General features: G+C 45.8%; 1 long non-coding RNA gene across 2 annotated transcripts in view; it reads left to right on the top strand.

The window, feature by feature from the left end:
• LOC138285732 (uncharacterized) overlaps window positions 1–20,292 on the top strand; it is a 128,597-nt gene that overhangs the window by 85,935 nt on the left and 22,370 nt on the right. For both annotated transcript variants that reach the window (XR_011201636.1, XR_011201635.1), the window contains one exon: window positions 32–118. This is a non-coding gene — a long non-coding RNA (uncharacterized lncRNA). The remainder of the gene's footprint in view (window positions 1–31; window positions 119–20,292) is intronic.

Raw genomic sequence — 20,292 nt, 5'->3', positions numbered from 1 at the left:
TCTTCAGAAGCCTCAGCATTTTTCTTTTCAGGTGCTTTGCGGATTTATTAAAAGCCTGAACAGAGGGACCACCAAATCTGCCTTGGAACTGTGTGGGAGCATGCTATTCCTGTATCAGGTACAGATATAGATAACCATGATATTTTGTTGATTAACAATTCCAATAGATCCCTGAGACCACTCCATCTTAAACACGGCAGACCTTCTAAAACATTAAAGTAGGAGATCATGTTACAGATTGACTACCACGGGGTAAGTGTAGGCTACTCCAGCATCCAGTCACCGGCTCCAAACTTCTACATAAGGCAGGGCCATAGTGAACTTGGTGGGGCAGGAAAACTGCTAATTTACCATGGTCCTGCCATCTAATCAAGCTCTAAAGGTACCTCTTAGTTTCCAAGAGATGCTGTTTGTTTTTGGAACTTTTCTGTATGTTTTTTATCCCTGCATTCATTTCCAGAGAGAAAATGTGAAGAGTTGTCAGAAAGGAAGGAGTAATGACCGGGGCTAAGAAGGGGGGCTTCAGCAGCTGGTGTCAACATCGACCAGCCATGTTGACCTCAGGACACACAGTGAGGGGCTCAGGAGAAATGTGTGCAAGGAGGGGCCTAAGTCTTACTCGTTTCACTTACTTCCGCATAGTAAAGTAGGACTTTAAAAATACATTGAGTACCATTTCACTAAGTTTGTTTCATTATTATTTTTGCATTCCATAAAGAAATGTTCACATTTTTCTGACTTGTCCTTGGATTTCCTAGGTGTTTCTAGCAGATTTCAACTTTTTTCAGGCGTAAATTACAGATATGTTTGCTTATTTAGTTAGGCGCCTCTAGCCGTGGGCCGTAAAATAACATGGACACCTTCTCAAAACGAGTGATTTGTTCAAACTCATGGATGTCATTTATGGGTCGCCGCAGTGACTACTGGCTTTCCCTTTGCGACCCCTGGCACTTCCTTTGAGACCCCTGGCCCCAAAGGAGGCAAAATCAGTGCCAGAAACACAGTAGCAGCTCATCCTTATGAATGCCAGCTGGGGCTCCACTTTCTTCGTTTTCTGTCAATTCTTTATGGCACTAATAGTGAATAATAGCATATTATTCACTATTAGTGTAATAAAAATGGCGTATAATTAGCTGGAATATGCTCTTCCATGGCAGTTGAGGCAAGTAAAAAACGTTTTTAAAAGGATGTTGTGTGCATGCTTGCGGGTGAGAGTGTGTTTATGTGAGACATTGTGCGTAAGTGTGCATTTGTGTGTATGTGTAAGTATGTGTGTGTGAGTGAAAGAGGAAGTCAAAGGGCATGTGATGTCACTTCCGCTACCTCTGGCATTTCGGTGAATTGACGTCGATGTTCCTACTCCATGGGACTTTCCACTGCGAAGATTATGATTGTACCTGCTAACTTCCAATATATAAAATTGTCTGCACAGTACCAAGGCCTCTGAATATTAAGCCTCTGCCTTTTCTTACTGCTTGCAGTCCTTTCTAATTAGAGTTGGTTTGCTAGCCACGTTCTGACCTCGGAAGAGGTTTAAAACCTTGACTGGAGCAGTCTGCGGTTCTTTCCTCATTTATTACTCTAAACATTCACTTATTTCCCGCTGAGAGACCCGTAGATTCTCAGGGAATATTTAATTTAGATCTGAAAACGGATAAATGAGTATCTCCTAATGGTAATTATAATTGGTTGTGGTGGGCTGTAATTAAGTTAGATGAAAAGGTTCGAGAGCTGGTGTGCAGTATCAGGCTGACTAATTAAGGCCAGTTACAACTCATCTCAGCAAGTTTCGTTACAGGGCAAAATAATTGCTAATTTGAGTTTGTCTAATTGACTCCCTGTGAAATCTTTTGACTGATTCTGTGATTGAGAATTTCGCTGCCCGGGTCTTTGGTGCGGTTCCCAGGCTTCTTGTCTGCCTTCCCTTTCCAGTCACTGGGTGTTCTTCTGACTTTTGGTAGGACTAGGCCTGTCCTTGGCAGGTTGACAAAACATGCTTCTCAATTTGGTGATCTTCAGTGGTATGGTGATACGTTTGTAAACCTTCATTTATTTTTACTACGTTTACCTTTTACCGCTCTTGTCCATCCATCTCTGATCAGGTTCCGCCCACATCAACCGCCTGATTTCCTTGTCACTTCCTCCTGATGTTCTTTGGTTAGGATTTGAACCATGGCTTCATCTGTACTGAGGTTTTTTCTTGGAGTTAACGGTCGTTCCCTGAGGAATTAAATTCAGTTTCAAATGTGTGCCTAGGACGATGTGCCTAGAAACCAAAAATATAATGAAAAAAACAATACATGTCTTGGGGTTGCTTGTTTTGCGCAGATAGGGGCGAGGCCTAGTACTTCGGGCAAGAATGTCACCATTGTTGAAGAATTTCACTTATTTGGTTCTAGGGATGGTTGTTAGCCCACTTTTATAATGGCACAGCCAAGCTAAAAACCACATAAGAGTCTCTCAGTTTGTGGACTTGCCAGGAAATGAGCTGGTGTGACTGATGCCCAAAGTTTCAGATAACCTTCCATGAAAAATCGATGCTTGTAGCCTCAATGTGTGTTTTTTTTAACCTATTTTCAGTTTGTTTCCTTAATAGAATTGTTGCATAACTTTTACCTCTACGTACGCAGTCCATTTATTTATGTTGGTGGATTGTAAGACTCTGTACAGGTTACTTGAAAGCACAAGGGCTGGTTATACAGGAGGATCAAAAAAGATAAAGTGGGGTGAGGTGGAGAATAAGAATAAAAAAAGTGCCTCTGTGTGCGGCTTGTCTCACCTAGGTGCACACTTGAGAATGTCCTTTTTTGTAACTTTAGTTCAAGTGTCAACCTGGCCAGATCCTACCATGCCCACCAGCCACCCGCTGAAGTACCCCAGCCAGGATCCACCCTGTGGGCTGCTCGCCTGCTTCTGCAGAACGTAGCACCCCACCAGACAAAATCACCCTCTGTAGAGCACTCCCAATGACAGCCAAACATGCCTGCCTGCTGTTGAGACATGGCTTTCCCTTGCTCCACTGCCTTTCTGGGCGGGAACTGCTCTAGGCAGTGTGCTAGGATGCCGTAAGGATGTTTTCCACCACATTTGGAATCTTGGGTCACCATCCAGAGTGGCTCCGAGAAAAGTGATTGGGGCAGGTGTTGTTAGATGTGAGCTTTTTTACTGGGCCTTCTTAAGAGCTTCCTACATTTGAAACTCAAAAACACTGAGATTTCTCCTCGCTGTCACAATCCCTCCACTGTATTCCAGCACCGTGTCCCTTCTAGTCAACGCTCAGACCACAACCATACCCAGAATCAAATCTTTTAATGACAGTGGAGTCACCCACAGGAACATATTCTTAAGTGTTAATGTTAGCTGCATAAAGAAAAAATAGGTAACTTTATTTGAAAGGCCCCATTTCATGCGAGACCCTTTCAGTGATAGCCAACTAGCCAACTTCCAGTTGCATTCTGGAACGGATAATATACCGTTCAACTTTGTACGAATGGACTCATGATCCCAGCATGCAAGGTGGCGGCTGTTGTAAGATGGTAGTATCTTTGGGAAAGTTATGACCACGCTACCAGACATCTGTTGTTGTGTATATAACATAAATTAATCCTCACTTTACCTTTGAGTCTCCTGTTAGAAAATGTGACTTCTTCAGCCTATTTTTGTCTGAGATATATGCAAAAGTAAACAATTTGAGTAAATTAAAATGTCATAAAAATTCAATTAGGTGCCACAAAAGTTCTCTTGTACATTACAGATTTTTATAGTACATATCACAATACTGTGGGAATGTGGGGGGCGGGGTTGTACAGGACGGGATGGAGGGGATGGGATGTACTGAATCCTCTTTGATTGATGGCCCCAAAGTTAGTGCGCTACTCGTGGAGAAGGTTTGGTTAAAACATTCTGCCATACATTAATTGGGAGGGGTGATTCTGCTGCTTCTTTCCCGAGCTCTGCCAGAAGCCTCCTATACCTCTCTGATGCTCCATCTCTATCATGCAGAGGATTTCTCGGAGACTAAAAAGTTAGCCCTTTAAAACTGAAGTATCATGGCTCAGTACCAAGGCCCCTCTTAAACATCACCTCTAAACCAACAATTAGAGGTAGAGGTTATTTCTACTTCACAGAGAGAAAAATAACCCAATGCCACGTCTTGGCTTACACTGACAAGTACAGCGTGACCAGAGACCGTCTCCAGACCCACATCATCAAATTCATCCTTTCAAGTTTAAATGAGTGAGCGAATGACTCCATAGAGATCAATGTGATGTGAGCAATCTATTCAAGCTGGTCATAAACTACTCGGACAGAAGTCATCCTTTTTTATGAGGATAGAGAGGAGATTTGATAGCATTCTTCAGGAACTGAGTTCCAGATAAATGGACCCTATTCAGAAAACTGCCTTTGGAGATACATTTGCAACATCACACAGTAAATATATTTTTTTTAAACTTTGCCACACAAAATGGACCCTGAATAGGAGACTTGTCCCTGTTTGCAAAGATAAGCTTGTGCCAGGCCCTGTATGTAGGAAGCTGGCCTGGTGTTTGGTATTACCACCTTATACCAGGTATCCCCTATTAGTGAGGTGTAGTCAGTGTCTAGGAAGCCAGGCTCTCTAAAGGTAGCTGTAGATGAGCAGCCAAGACTTATCTTGGAGACATGCAAAGCTTATGCAATACCACTGCAGTCACACAGCACTTACACACATGAAAGAACCACACAGTGTTACAAGAATAAAGGTACTTTATCTTAGTGATGCAAATACCAAAATACTGTACAGACAATACTCTACTGGCAGGTTAGTAAACACACTATTAAATACACCTTAGTAATCAGGAATGGGCATAGAAAGCAATAGAAAACAGTGAAATAATAGTAAACAATAGAGACCCTAGGGGGAGACCAAACAATATACTAAAAAATGCAGACCCCCCACCCAGGTAAGTGAAATTTGTAGAGGGGGGGCTGGAGGAACTAGGAACCCCAAAAGGTAAGTACCAGAGTGCCCCCCAGCGACCAGGAGAGAAGAGGTAAGTACCTGACTTTTCCCAAATCCACAGATAAACTTTGTAAAAGGACTGTGCAAGACCCAAGCAAGACTGCAAGAAACAGAAGATGGATCCAGACAGAAGAGGACATGCAAATGAAGGGGACCAACTCCAGTTCCAGTTGGAGTGTCCGGTTGCCACTATCCACCCTTCTGGTGGTGCAGGACTAGGTCAGCGATGAAGACCAGGAGTTGGCTATGCAGCACAGGAGCAGGGAAGAGTTCCAGAAGTGATGCCGCCGATGTCCCACGTCGGAAGAAAAGTTGCAGTCCATCAGTGGTGTGGAAAAACCACCAACAGTTGCAGGAGAAGAGTTGCAGAGCTGCTGGGGACCAGGGAAATCTGAGGGGACTCAACCCAAGGAGGGGAATCCCAGGCGACCCTCAGCATTGAGGAGAGCCAGAAGTCGAGGATGCAGCCCCCCACAGGCAGCAGGCACAGGAGTCACAGTGAGGCCCACTCAGCACACCTGTAAAGGAGTACCATGACGCTAGAGCAGCAGGCAGGATGCAAAGCATTGCAGAGAAGAGTGCTGGAGGCTGAGCCTACACGTAGCCTGAAGATCCCTTGGAAGAAGAGCTAACAAGCCTTGGAATCTGCAAGAGTTGTGGTGCACAGGGTTACTGCCTTGCAAGGACAGGCAAAGATTCACCACCTCCCAAGTTATAAAGCGGGTAGAGGGGACAGAGGGGACCATTCCAGACCACAACCTGTGTTGCAGGATCAACGCAGAGTTGCAGGAGAGAGGATCAACGTGGCCGGTCGTCGATGCAGTTGGTGCCTGCGGATGCAGGGGAGTGATACCTTCTCTCCAAGGGAGATTCCGTCTTGCTTCTTGGTGCAGACTGATGACTTGCCAGCCTCCGAGGATGCACAGCTCGGGTAATATTGCAGTTGCTGGAAGGAGCAATAGAAACAATGTTGCAAAGCAAAGTTGTCACTAGAGCTGCAGATTGTAGGTTCCTGTGACGGCCAGTTGCGGTTCCAGTGGCCAGAAGTCGAAGTAAATATTGCAGAGGAGTCCTGGTGAAATCTTGCACATCGAATCTGAGGACTCACCCAAGAGGCAGACCCTATATAGCCCTGGCAGGGTGACCACCTATCAGGAGGGGGCTGTGCCTTCACCTGCCTGACCTGGCACCTCTGAGAGGCTCCCTGGGACCTCTGCCCACCTTGGATTAAAGATGACAGAATCAAGTGGCCACCTGGAGGAGCTCTGGGCACCACCCCTGGGGTGGTGATGGACAGGGGAGTGGTGACTCCTCTTTTGATTTCCTGTTTTGTGCCAGAGCAGGGACTGGGAGTCCCTGGACTGGTGCAAACCGGTTTATGCAAGGAGGGCACCAAATATGCCCTTCAAACATACCAGTGGCTTGGGAAGGCTATCTCTTCTAAGCCATGTAACACCTATTTCCAAACGGAGAGGGTGCTGCCTCCATCTTTCAAAGGAAATCCTTTGTTCTGAAATCCTTGGCTTGAGCTGTTCAAGCAGCAGGAGGGCATAAACCTTTCTGTAAGGTGGCAGCAGGTCGGGCTACCTGGGAAAACCCTGCAAACTGGTCGGAGGTCACCCCTGCATGAGCAGAGGTGCCCCCACAAACTTCAGCTCCATTTTCCGTGACTTTGTGAGTGCGGGGAAGCCATTTTACGAGTATACTGGACATAGGTCACTACCTATGTCCTGCTACACAATGGTAACTCCAAACCTGGGCATGTTTGGTATCAAACATGTCAGTATCATACCCTAATACTGTTGCCAGTGGCAGTATTGGCTGTATGATTCCATGTACTCTTGGGGCTCCTTAGAGAACCCCCCAGCTTTGCTCTAACCATAAAATACTGTTCTTTGCATGACACATTCTTTGCAGCAGACATATTAACCATCTGCCCTACCTTAGATGAGTCAAAACTGCCACTAGACAAACCTCACATCTCTCCAGCAGGCACATTAATCACCAGAGTTATAGTGACACTTTTATTTTTGCCTGAAATATGCTGGCTGTACAAAGAACATTGCAGTGCTTTTAAAACTGCTGCACAAAGGAAGTAATAAATATAAAGCACGCATGTATTTCTGTCAGTAGTCCCAACCGGAGAAGTGCCTTTGTGCTTACCCAGGCCTGCGGACCCTCTGGGAATGTGTAACAGACCTCTGAGGGCCACCGACCACAAGTTAGGAGCTGCTGTACTAAACCATACATAGCCACACAAATTCACTTTGCATGTTTTCGTAATGCTAAAATGGATTTTGAGCCACAAACCTGATAGAACCCACACACAAATCTTAGTAAATCTGGGCCACTGTTTTGAATCGTATTGGATGAGCTATGTGGAGCCAGTAGAGGATTCTCATAGTTTGCATGATACAGACTTTTTGAAGCCAAACTTTAGCCAAACATCCCAATGTTAACATCTTCATAGTTTTAACATTTCTGATTCTAAATCTTTGCTGATCAATAGAGCCTCAGAATGTAGGGCAATGAACCACCACTGGGCGACCCCTATGGCCTCTGTTTCTACACTTTTTAATGACGCAGGATAAGTGGTCGATATTAGATGTTCTGCATTATAGACAGAAAAAGTCAAGCTTCTTTTCCATTATTTGCAAAGTAGAATGTTTCCTACAGGTAAGAGCCATAAAATTAAAAATTGTACAAACTTTTAAAGAATTCAGGAGAAGATTCCAACACCAAGGAAGAAAGGGGAATAATAGTAAAGGTAGGAGTTAAATAATGGATAGGTGGAGAGACAGAGAGACTTTCAAGAGAAAATCTATCTAATGAAGCTGTGTAGTGCACAGTCGCAGCTCGCTAACCTCTAAAGGGGCAGGTGTGGCACGTGAGGGAGGGACATTTAATAATAAATAAAAACGTACTTCCTCCGTTGCTGCCGCGGCTCTACTGTGTCCCTCGTCACTGTAGGCTGCAGGCACAGGCTCCCAGCCTGCCCTGCAGCCAGTTCTGACGCTGCTCAAAGCAGCGTTAGGATTGGCTGGGAGTGTCCAGCCAGGGCGCTCCCAGGCAGACTCTCTCCAGCCGGCAACACAGTGCCGGCTAGAGAAAGCCTACTGCGCATGTGTGTTTGGCCGGCAGGAGCTGGCCGGCCAAACACACATGCATTCTGAGGGGAGTGCTCTGTGCACTCCCCTCAAGTGCTCGTCACCCCAAATGCCCCACGCCTTTCCAAGAAAACGATAATAAACATAGCGATAGTTTATTATCGCTTTCTTGAAAAGGTTTTGCAGCTGCTGCTGCTGGTGTGGGGGCGATGCTTCTCTGCCCTAATGGAGGAGCCGCTGGTGTAGTGCACCATGTGGGATGCACCTATCAGTGACAAGATACCTCGCCAGCAGTCAGCTTTAAATAGATGGTAGTTAAGATAAGTGAGATCTGAGACCATTGACTACAAAGTTGATATGGTGAGAGAAGTACATTCTGATGGCAGGGATTATCTAATTGTGTTTAGTGAAAAGCAAAGCTGCAGAGCTCGCTACTACATGTGTTACTTTACATAGTAGTGACAAAAGGAGTTTAACTGGTATCAACTGCAGTATTTGTTGTTTTGGGAAGGGTGGAAAAAATGCAAAAACAAGAACTTAAAAACCTCCTTAGTAATTGTCAAAGAGTTGCTACACAGTACCAAGTTTCTAAGGTACATGTGTGATGAGCTTCTCCATAAGAGGGCTTTTACCTTTAGTTTGTACTCTTGGTTTTATAATGGAATGAACAAGACTACAAGTCCCAGCATTCAAATTAAAATCTTTCTGGAGCATCTGGCCACCATTGACCTGGGAAACTTGGCAAGACTTAAAGTTCAAAGCAATAGTTGAGAAGCAAACGAGCAATACCTGAAAGTTCTGACTCTGGGTACAAGAAACCAAGATCCAAGTCACTTTATTGCACACATAAATGTCTCCAACATAATATTTATGGCCCTGTCAAAATGCAGAAAATATTCATATTCCACTTATGGGTAGGATGCTGTGATTGACTTCTCATAATCTATGAGAGATGTTCTCCATCACCAACAGTTACCATTTGTAATTCAAACCCCCCAATTCAGTTGGCCAGGATAGATATATTATTGCTTCAGGTGCACTATTATGCCAAAGAATCACCTTCCTGAATTTATACCTGCGTCACAGATATTTCCAATTGGTATTTGAGCAGCTTGTCATTGTCTTTAGTGGCTGGAATGGGTTGTAACTATACACTGGACTTGCACCCTGTCCAGTGTTCAGGTATATAGGTGACTATCTTTCTCCAGGTCATTATAGACACTGTTTCAAATCATGCAAGTGTGTGTACTAGCCTAATACGTTTTGGGAGTTGTAGTTTTCTCTTGATTTAATGGAACTACTTGACTAACACAGCTGGGGCCCGATGTACAAAGCAATTTTGCAGTCACAAAAGGTGAATTTCGCCATTTGCGACCGCAGAATGGTCTTGTGTATCCTGTTACCGACTTGCAAAATAGAGATTGCAACTCGCAGTTAGGAAGAGGCGTCCAGAGGGAGTATCTTCCTAATTGCGACTCGCAGGTTCATGTATGATTGTTTTGTGACCATGAAAGTGGTCGCAAAACAATTACAGTTAACATCGATTTCTAATTGGTGTTAACCTATTCGCAAATGGGAAGGGGTCCCCACAGCACCCCTTCCCCTTTGTGAATGGTAGCAAAAATGTTTTTTCAGAGCAGGCAGTGGTCCTCTGGCCCTGTTCTGAAAAAATGATAAAACTTTTCATTTTTATTTGTGAAATGCTGCCCGTTTTCCTTTAAGGAAATGGGCTGCACTTTAATAAAAATGCTTTATTGAAAAAGCAGTCACAGACATGGTAGTCTTCTGACCCCAGCTGGCCACCATCCCTGTGAGTGCGGCCATTCCCAAATGGATTGCGACTCACAAAAAAATGTAAATTTCCGGTCACAATCTGTAATAGTTGTTACATCAGGCCCCTGATATCAACGATTGTAGGTGAAAAGTTCAGGGCAAGAGACAGAGGGGGTCATTCTGACCCCGGCGGGCGGCGGGAGCCGCCCGCCTGGAGGGAACCGCCGAATGACCGCACCGCGATCAAAAGACCGCGGCGGCCATTCTGGCTTTCCCGCTGGGCCGGCGGGAGACCGCCAGAAGGCCGCCCGCCGGCCCAGCGGGAAACCCCCCTCAACAATTAAGCCGGCTCCGAATGGAGCCGGCGGAGTTGTAGGGGTGCGACGGGTGCAGTGGCACCCGTCGCGATTTTCAGTGTCTGCAAAGCAGACACTGAAAATCATTATGGGGCCCTGTTAGGGGGCCCCTGCACTGCCCATGCCAGAGGCATGGGCAGTGCAGGGGCCCCCAGGGGCCCCACGACACCCGTTCCCGCCATCCTGTTCCTGGCGGTAAAAACCGCCAGGAACAGGATGGCGGGAAGGGGGTCAGAATCCCCGTGGCGGCACTGCAAGCAGCGCCGCCATGGAGGATTCCCTGGGCCAGGGGTAAACCGGCGGGAAACCGCAGGTTGCCCTTTTCTGACCGCGGCTTTACCGCCGCGGTCAGAATGGCCCAGGAAGCACCGCCAGCCTGTTGGCGGTGCTTCCGCGGTCCCCGACCCTGGAGGTCATGGACCGCCAGGGTCGGAATGACCCCCAGTGTCTTTATTGATTAAGGGTGAGATAGTCAACCTAACATGGATTGAATCCTTAGCAAAGGTAAACATATCTGGTCAAGGAGCTCGAAAACGGAACAGCGTGTGTTGCAGAAATGGTGCAGGGAGAGTTTCATGCCAATGCAAGGGAGTATTCCTTTTACAGCCCACTCCACTTCACCTGCTCCCGAACATACTGATATATTTCATTGTGACACCTTATTGCATGCAGTGGGAGGAATAAAACACAGAGCCTCAGTACCGGCTCATTCTGCGGCATGGATGGAAATAGGTCTTCCATTTTTACCTAGCAGGCCAGCCATGTGGTGCATTTGAGCATCTGGTGTTTGGCGACTCGGATTTTGCCAATAGCTCAGCGACATCTGTCAAGGATTTTCAGGAGAAAATATAAGCAGGATGTTGACATGGTCATTAAGGCCCGTATTTATACTTTTTGACGCTAAACTGCGCTAACGCAGTTTAGCGTCAAAAACATTAGCGCCGGCTAACGCCATTCTGAAGCGCCATGCGGGCGCCGTATTTATTGAATGGCGTTAGCCGACCGGCGCTGTCTGGTGTGCGTGAAAAAAAACCACGTACACCAGGCAGCGCCGGCGTAGGGGAAAATGGTGTATGGGCGTCTCAAAATGGGGCAAGTCAGGTTGAGGCAAAAAAATCGTCTTAACCCGATTTGCGCCATTTTTTTTTGGCGCCCATCCCCCATCAACATGACTCCTGTCTTAGCAAAGACAGGAGTCATGCCCCCTTGCCCAATGGCCATGCCCAGGGGACCTATGTCCCCTGGGCATGGTCATTGGGCATAGTGGCATGTAGGGGGGCACAAATCAGGCCCCCCATGCCACAAAAAAAAAAAAATATACTTACCACAACTTACCTTTTCTTCCCTGAGATGGGTCCCTCCATCCTTGGGTGTTCTCCTGGGGTGGGCAAGGGTGGCAGGGGGTGTCCCTGGGGGCAGGGGAGGGCACCTCTGGGCTCATTCTGAGCCCACAGGTCCCTTAACGCCTGCCCTGACCCAGGCGTTAAAAAGAGGCGCAAATGCGGGGTTTTTTGCCCCGCCCACTCCCGGGCGTCATTTTTGCCCGGGAGTATAAATACCACGCACATGCCTGGGAGTCATTTTTTAAGACGGGAACGCCTCCCTTGCATATCATTAACGCAAGGAAGGTGTTCACGCCAAAAAATGACGCTAACTCCATGAACTTTGGCGCTAGACGCATCTAACGCCAAAGTATAAATTTGGAGTTAGTTTTGCGTCGAATTTGCGTCGAAATAAACGACGCAAATTCGGCGCAAACGGAGTATAAATATGCCCCTAAATGAGGCCCTCAAAAGGCACATTTTAGGGGCCAGATAATTGCTTACCATAGGATGAAAGAAAGGGACACATCCAACACAGATCTTATTAAAGCAATAACTATCCTAGACTTTTAACATAATCACCCAAACTCCTACCTCACTAGCCCAGGTAGCGAGGAACAACGGTCTGTCTATTTAAATTACCCCAGAAAGCAGCAGGGATCCTGCAGGTTTCAAAACGTCTCACAAGATTGTGAATTTAGGAGGAGAAGCTTAATAATAACCCATGTGAGAAACAGTAATGGGAACCTCATTTGTGCTGCACCCACCAATAACTCAGACTAAAGTTTAGAACAATGTCTATCAAACATCACCTACCTGAGACTAGCTATAGAAGGTAATCTAGAATGTATCTAGAATGGATCAAGAAGTAATGAAGTTGATATCGCCAACCCTAAAGACCTCCGACCAGAGGACTTCCCCTACAATGTATATAACAAACACCTCAAACCCTTTGGGTGGTGAAAACACAGTTGCTTATGCTTTCTAGCTCTACGCAGGAAGGATGTTTTTCCACTACCGACAACAAACAGGACTTGCTTCTTTGCTTGCAGCTCCTAAAAAACTAACTCTAGCTTGTGTGGCTCAAGTCCCCACAATAATTCCTTTACAGGAACCAAAGATCAGCCTGGGAGCGTTCCTAGTCTTTGATGTCTCAGTGACCTAAGGCCATATGTACGAACACATTTTCCCATTGACACAGAATGGGAAAAAACCTTTGCTACATCTGGCCCCTAATGCATCCACTCCAAGGATCTGCATTTGACACCGTTCTAATCCTGGTGAGTCTATTCAGCTTACAAACCTTCTGATGTTGACAAAATGCATACCATCAATTTGTGTAAGAGTTAATAGTTATCTGTCATTAGCACGAAATGACCTCCTTGGTGGTGACTTGGACCACAACTACGCTGGTTATGTCAGTTATCCTAGCCTGACTGTCCACGGTCATGTCCTTCTGAGCTATGCGCCAAGAAGGAGACAGAACATTTGGAGGAGACATGAAAAAACCTTTTCTTTTCAGCTCGAAATGTTACCTGCTTTCAGAAAGACTTTCTAAATGAATGCAGGAGGTGAATAGCATGTTTAAGGCATGCTGGTAGAGCGGTAGGTACCTCTGTGACTGCAATTGTAAACCTATCTCTCTAACCATCTCGTTCTCTCTCTCTCTCATCAAAGCTTTAGCACAAAAGCATTATCACTTCAAACTCAGGACTTTTGCTTTGTCCAGTGAATAACGGCCTATTTTAACTGCACGAAACAAGCTTACCATGTCCCTAAGCACCTTTGTTTGGAAGTGCTTGCACTTTGGGTAATTTATAAGCTCAATTATCCATTAGAATATGGAGAACATGCATGTGGAGTTAAAATCGGTGTATTCGCTTTTAAGTATTACTTTCACATTTCAGTGCTATAGGACTTCCGATGAAGGGATGACGTCATTGCTCATACTAATTATTTCCCCACCTATTGTGCAGGGCTTGTTTCCTGCTTTCTTGTTCAGAGGAGGGCAGCTCCGATAGATAGCACTAGTTGGTGGGCACCATACAGAATTAATAAATGATTGCTTAAGCCTTGGTTCTCGGTGGCACAGGTGGCATCCAGGAGGCCACATTCAGCATCTGGCCTCCATGGAGCTGCTAAAATAACCAACACTTCGGAGAACTTAACCTCAAACCTTTAAGTGAAACTGGGGGTACGTAGGCTACCGAAGTTCCATCCTAAATTAGTTGACAAAGAGACCAAATCCAGTCAATCTGGGGATACCTCTCCAATGATCATTTAAGGAAAGTCTTGCACACAATTAAATCATTGATAGTGAGCAGTGATTTGCTTACTAGGTGGTGAGAAGGCATGTGACTGTGTGAACTGGAGGATCTAAAGGGTGTAGCCAATTTTGTATGTACAGGAGTTAAGCAAGGGTGCTTCCTTTCCCTATTTCCTTTCTTACTGTTGTAGGAAAGTACCATCTTGCCTGGCATGTTACCCCCATATTTCACTGTATATATGTTGTTTTAGTTGTATGTGTCACTGGGACCCTGCCAGCCAGGGCCCCAGTGCTCATAAGTGTGCCTGAATGTGTTACCTGTGTTATGACTAACTGTCTCACTGAGGCTCTGCTAATCAGAACCTCAGTGGTTATGCTCTCTCATTTCTTTCAAATTGTCACTAACAGGCTAGTGACCAATTTTTCCAATTTATATTGGCTTACTGGAACACCCTTATAATTCCCTAGTATATGGCACTGAGGTACCCAGGGTATTGGGGTTCCAGGAGATCCCTATGGGCTGCAGCATTTCTTTTGCCACCCATAGGGAGCTCTGACAATTCTTACACAGGTCTGCCACTGCACCCTGAGTGAAATAACGTCCACGTTATTTCACAGCCATTTTACACTGCACTTAAGTAACTTATAAGTCACCTATATGTCTAACCTTTACCTGGTAAAGGTTAGGTGCAAAGTTACTTAGTGTGAGGGCACCCTGGCACTAGCCAAGGTGCACCCACATTGTTCAGGGCCAATTCCCCAGACTTTGTGAGTGCGGGGACACCATTACACGCGTGCACTACATATAGGTCACTACCTATATGTAGCTTCACAATGGTAATTCCGAATATGGCCATGTAACATGTCTATGATCATGGAATTGCCCCCTCTATGCCATCCTGGCATAGTTGGCACAATCCCATGATCCCAGTGGTCTGTAGCACAGACCCTGGTACTGCCAAACTGCCTTTCCCGGGGTTTCACTGCAGCTGCTGCTGCTGCCAACCCCTCAGACAGGCTTCTGCCCTCCTGGGGTCCAGCCAGGCCTGGCCCAGGATGACAGAACAAAGGACTTCCTCTGAGAGAGGGTGTTACACCCTCTCCCTTTGGAAAATGGCGCGAAGGCAGGGGAGGAGTAGCCTCCCCCAGCCTCTGGAAATGCTTTCATGGGCACACATGGTGCCCATTTCTGCATAAGCCAGTCTACACCGGTTCAGGAACCCCTCAGCCCTGCTCTAGCGCGAAACTGGACAAAGGAAAGGGGAGTGACCACTCCCCTGACCTGTACCTCCCCTGGGAGGTGCCCAGAGCTCCTCCAGTGTGCTCCAGACCTCTGCCATCTTGGAAACAGAGGTGCTGCTGGCACATTGGACTGCTCTGAGTGGCCAGTGCCAGCAGGTGACGTCAGAGACTCCTTCTGATAGGCTCCTTCAGGTGTTGCTAGCCTATCCTCTCTCCTCGGTAGCCAAACCCTCTTTTCTGGCTATTTAGGGTCTCTGTCTCTGGGGATTCCTTAGATAATGAATGCAAGAGCTCATTCGAGTTCCTCTGCATCTCTATCTTCACCTTCTGCCAAGGAATCGACTGCTGACCGCGCTGGAAGCCTGCAAAACTGCAACAAAGTAGCGAAGACGACTACTGCAACTCTGTAACGCTGATCCTGCCGCCTTCTCGACTGCTTTCCTGGTGGTGCATGCTGTGGGGGTAGTCTGCCTCTTCTCTGCACTAGAAGCTCCGAAGTAATCTCCCGTGGGTTGACGGAATCGTCGCCCTGCAACCACAGGCACCAAAGAACTGCATCACCGGTACCCTGGGTCTCCTCTCAGCACGACGAGCGAGGTCCCTTGAATCCAGCAACTCTGTCCAAGTGACTCCCACAGTCCAGTGACTCTTCAGTCCAAGTTTGGTGGAGGTAAGTCCTTGCCTCCCCACGCCAGACTGCATTGCTGGGAACCGTGACTTTTGCTGCTACTCCGGCCTCTGTGCACTTCCGGCGGAAATCCTTTGTGCACAGTCCAGCCTGGGTCCACAGCACTCTAACCTGCATTGCACGACCTCCTAAGTTGTCCTCCGGCGACGTGGGACTCCTTTGTGCGACTTCGGGTGAGCACTGTTTCTCTCCACTTCGTAGTGCCTGTTCCGGCACTTCTGCGGGTGCTGCCTGCTTCTGAGAGGGCTCCTTGTCTTGCTCGACGCCCCTTCTGTCCCCAGACGCAATTGGCGACATCCTGGTCCCTCCTGGGCCACAGCAGCATCCAAAAACCCTAACCGCACGATTTGCAGCTAGCAAGGCTTGTTGGCGGTCTTTCTTCAGGAAAATACTTCTGCACGACTCTCCACGGCGTGGGGGATCTATCCTCTAAAGGGGAAGTCTCTAGCCCTTGTCGTTCCTGCAGAATCCTCAGCTTCTACATCCCAGTAGCAGCTTCTTTGCATCCACAGCTGGCATTTCCTGGGCATCTGCCCATCTCCGACTTGCTTGTGACTTTTGGACTTGGTCCCTTTGTTCCCCAGGTACCCTCGACTGGAAATCCATCGTTGTTGCATTGCTGGTTTGTGTCTTTCCTGCAGAATTCCCCTATCACGACTTCTATGTCCTTTGGGGAACTTTAGTGCACTTTGCACTCACTTTTCAGGGTCTTGGGGTGGGCTATTTTGTTAACCCTTACTATTTTCTAATAGTCCCAGCGACCCTCTACAAGGTCACATAGGTTTGGGGTCCATTCGTGGTTCGCATTCCACTTTTGGAGTATATGGTTTGTGTGCCCCTATCCCTATGTGTCCCCATTGCATCCTATTGTAACTATACATTGTTTGCACTGTTTTCTAAGACTATTACTGCATATTTTGGTATTGTGTACATATATCTTGTGTATATTTGCTATCCTCATACTGAGGGTACTCACTGAGATACTTTTGGCATATTGTCATAAAAATAAAGTACCTTTATTTTTAGTATATCTGTGTATTGTGTTTTCTTATGATATTGTGCATATGACACTAGTGATACTGTAGGAGCTTCACTCGTCTCCTAGTTCAGCCTAAGCTGCTCTGCTAAGCTACCATTATCTATCAGCCTAAGCTGCTAGACAAGGTTTAAGTACCCCTTGGTACTCACTACAAGCCAGTCCAGCCTCCTACAACTGTTCATTAATATCTTGGTGCTGACATTAGAGCTATAAGGTCTTATGCGAGAACATGGGCATCAGACCGTTTGTGTCCTCTCACCATATTTTCCCCACAGCAACAATGTACTATTATCCCAGGATCACCCAAGGGCTCTCTCAGGCTGTCAACTGATGCCCTACAGGAATCTATACACATTTCCTATATATAATAAATTATTCAAAGTAACTGGTGATGCTGCCTGCCAGTGAGTGTGGGAGGTACATTTCTAGGAGCAAAAATTCATAGTCGTTAAAACATATTAAACTGTCTCTGGCACATTTAAAACATAGGAAGAGACATGTTTGTGTCGATGGCTTTGAACTCATTGCATTTTTAAAAATCAAACAATTTTTAGTTTGTAAACTTGTTTTGTTACAGATTCAAGGTGAAGATAGGATTTCGTGAAAACACAAGCACTCCACAGAAATGTGAATGGGGAAAACAAATGACACAGCATTATAAGTAAAATCTTGCATGCATAGAACAATTCAGTGAAATGACTAAACTCACAGTTGATGTGGAACCAACATAAAATAATGTAGGTTTCAAAGCATTTTCCCCTCTGTTAAAAAAGGATATTCTTTTCTATTGAGTTGAAATCTCTGGAAACAATTAAAAATCTTCAGATAGAATGCAGTAGTGACATTACATGTGAAAATCCTGTCTTCCTTGCAGTTTAATCCATGAACATGTAATAATACCATATGTCTCAATGTTCTCGCAGACACCATGGGCCAGATGTAGCAAGCAGTTTTGCCCATTCTGTGTCTATGGGAAAATGTGTTCTTACATATGGCCCCATATTCTTGCCTAGGTTTTCGGGTTACAAACCATTGGAATCTTCATCTGTTCAGTTTGTGTCCTCGAGAAACATTTTTAAACTTGTTAAATCATTCGAGTGGCATTGGCAAAGTAGACTTTTTAGGAATTATAGTAAATTATTATATTTTTTACTAAAAAGATCACTCCTGCTGAGAAATGAGATTTTCCTAGCCTTGGTGTCTGAAAGGCTAGATTTTATTAAAGACATGGAGGCGAGTATTATGCATTTCAGCAGCCAAAAAACTACAAATCCCAGAAACCCTGGAAGAAAAAAGTACCAGATAGCATCACAATCGAGTAACCAATCACACCGCAAGGATGAAGATAACAGTCTTGACTGAGAGCAGCAAGCCCTCTTTACTTGTGAGAGTCAGTCAAAAACTGATTCAGAGCAAAATTAAAACTATATACAAAGTCAGTAGAGCGGAGAAGAAATCCTTAAAGAAGTCCATCAGGAACTTAGAAGGAAAAACTGGCGACCAAGAACTCCGGCACGGAGGAACCAGGCAAGGTTAAACCAGACGTGGATCAGCGGGGTGCAGCGGAGCTCGTTGAAGGTATAGAAATTGCAGAAAGAAGTAATAGGAAGGGTTAATGCAATTGCGGCGTGGTAATACTCACCTCCCTGTCTTTAATAAAATCCAGCCTTTCAGACACCAAGGCTAGGAAAATCTAAATTTTATTACAAGATCGGTGGCTCATATTATGCTTGTTTAAAGCAAATAAATAACAGTGTCCAATGGATGATCAACAGGTTTACAATAAAAGTTCTAAACGTAGAAACGTTTGACCAATCAGCAGATCTGAGAATATCATTTACACTAGCCCCTGCCCAAAAGGCTCGGGAGGCCGCAGCCCCTCTCACTGAATGGGTGCCATAAGAAAGGGTAGAGACACCAGTTAGGGACATGAGCCATTTAACCCAATGTGTCAAGGTGGGAGCTGAGACGGGCTTGTGGTGTTTCTGAAAAGAAATAAGTAATTGGGAAGAGGAGGAAATTCTGAGATCTGCAGTTCAAGAAACATACGTTTTCAAAAAATTACTAATACACAATTTAGGTTGAGAGGGAAAAAAGGGGTAATGTACAGCAGATAAATTCGTTTTGGTACGCCTACTGACTTGAAAATAGACACCTAAAGAGGAATAACGGAAGGAAGAAACACCAGAGCCTTAACATCAGATACCCGTTTAATAGAGACTAAACACAAGACTGTAGTTAATTTGACAGACAAATGTTGCAGTGATAAATCAGCATTATCCAGCCATGTGAGAAATAAGCGAAGTGCTGACTTAACTGGGAACTGGAGGCTTAGCAAAATGTACTTCCTTTAAAAGTCGACAAACCAATGAATGTTCACCAATGGCCCTTCCATCCACTCTGATATGTTCTGAAGAGACTGCAGGCCTGTAAGTATTAATGGTACGATAAGTCTTACCTTGCGATGCCAAGCAAGCCAGAAAATTTACCACTAAGGTTACATCTGCTAAAAGGGGATCTGAATCCCAGTCCAAGCACCAGCTACAACAGGCCAACCAGGCCGATTTGTAAACCCTTGTTGTACCCGGAGCCCAGGATTACTGAATGAACTGGTCATCTTCCTCTGAAATTCCTGGGGTTCTCAAGGAAGCCCTGACATTCTACAAGCTACGAGATGCAGGGAGCCTTCTAATAGCAGACTGTGGGGAAGACCCTAAGGGTTCAAGAGCAGATCGGGAAAAAGAGGAATCAATACTGGAAGATCTGAGGATAGCTCCAATAGGGTTGGGTACCAAGGCTGGGACTGGCAGAATGGAGTGATCAGAACAAGGGATGAGTGCCGTCTGCTGGCTTGAGATAGCACCCGAGCCATAAAGAGGAAAGGGGGAAAGGCATAGAGGAGCGAAGGAGGCCATCACTTAAGGAAATATTCCGCCTTGACGAGATATTCCTTGGGTGACAGAATTCCCACAGACTCCTGGCCAAAAGTTCCAGAAGTTTGGATCTCGTTCTGCCCAGACGGTTTATATACCTGACTGCAGACAGATTGTCCATTCTCAGCAGAACTGAACATTTTACCCTGTCTTTTATAAAGGACTGGTTGGCAAAGGAACCTGTAAGCATCTCTAAAGAATTGATGTGCAGTGTTGACTCCTGAATGGACCATGGACCTCCAGTCGAGAGTTGACTACATCTTGCGCCCCAACCTGTCAGACTTGCATCTGACTCTAAGACAAGATCTATGGTGGCAGAGAAAATCGTTCTCCCGTTCCAAGCGTCTAAGTAAGTCATCCACCAGCAAAGTTCTTCTCTAGACTCGGAATCCAGAACGCCGGGGTCTGAGTAAGCTAACCCCTTTCGAAGGTGACGGATCTTCAACCTTTGCAGAGCTCTGTAATGAAGGGACCCCGGAAAAATGGCCTGAATGGAGGAAGAAAGAAGCCCTACTAAACAAGCTATGGATCTGAGGGAACAGAGAGAGATAGACAAAGCATGAC

The sequence above is a fragment of the Pleurodeles waltl genome, chromosome 3_1 (genome assembly GCF_031143425.1).
Source record: "Pleurodeles waltl isolate 20211129_DDA chromosome 3_1, aPleWal1.hap1.20221129, whole genome shotgun sequence".
NCBI classification, from domain to species: domain Eukaryota; kingdom Metazoa; phylum Chordata; class Amphibia; order Caudata; family Salamandridae; genus Pleurodeles; species Pleurodeles waltl.
The sequence above is the reverse complement of the archived record's forward strand: the minus strand, read 5'-3'. Positions and strand labels throughout refer to the sequence as shown.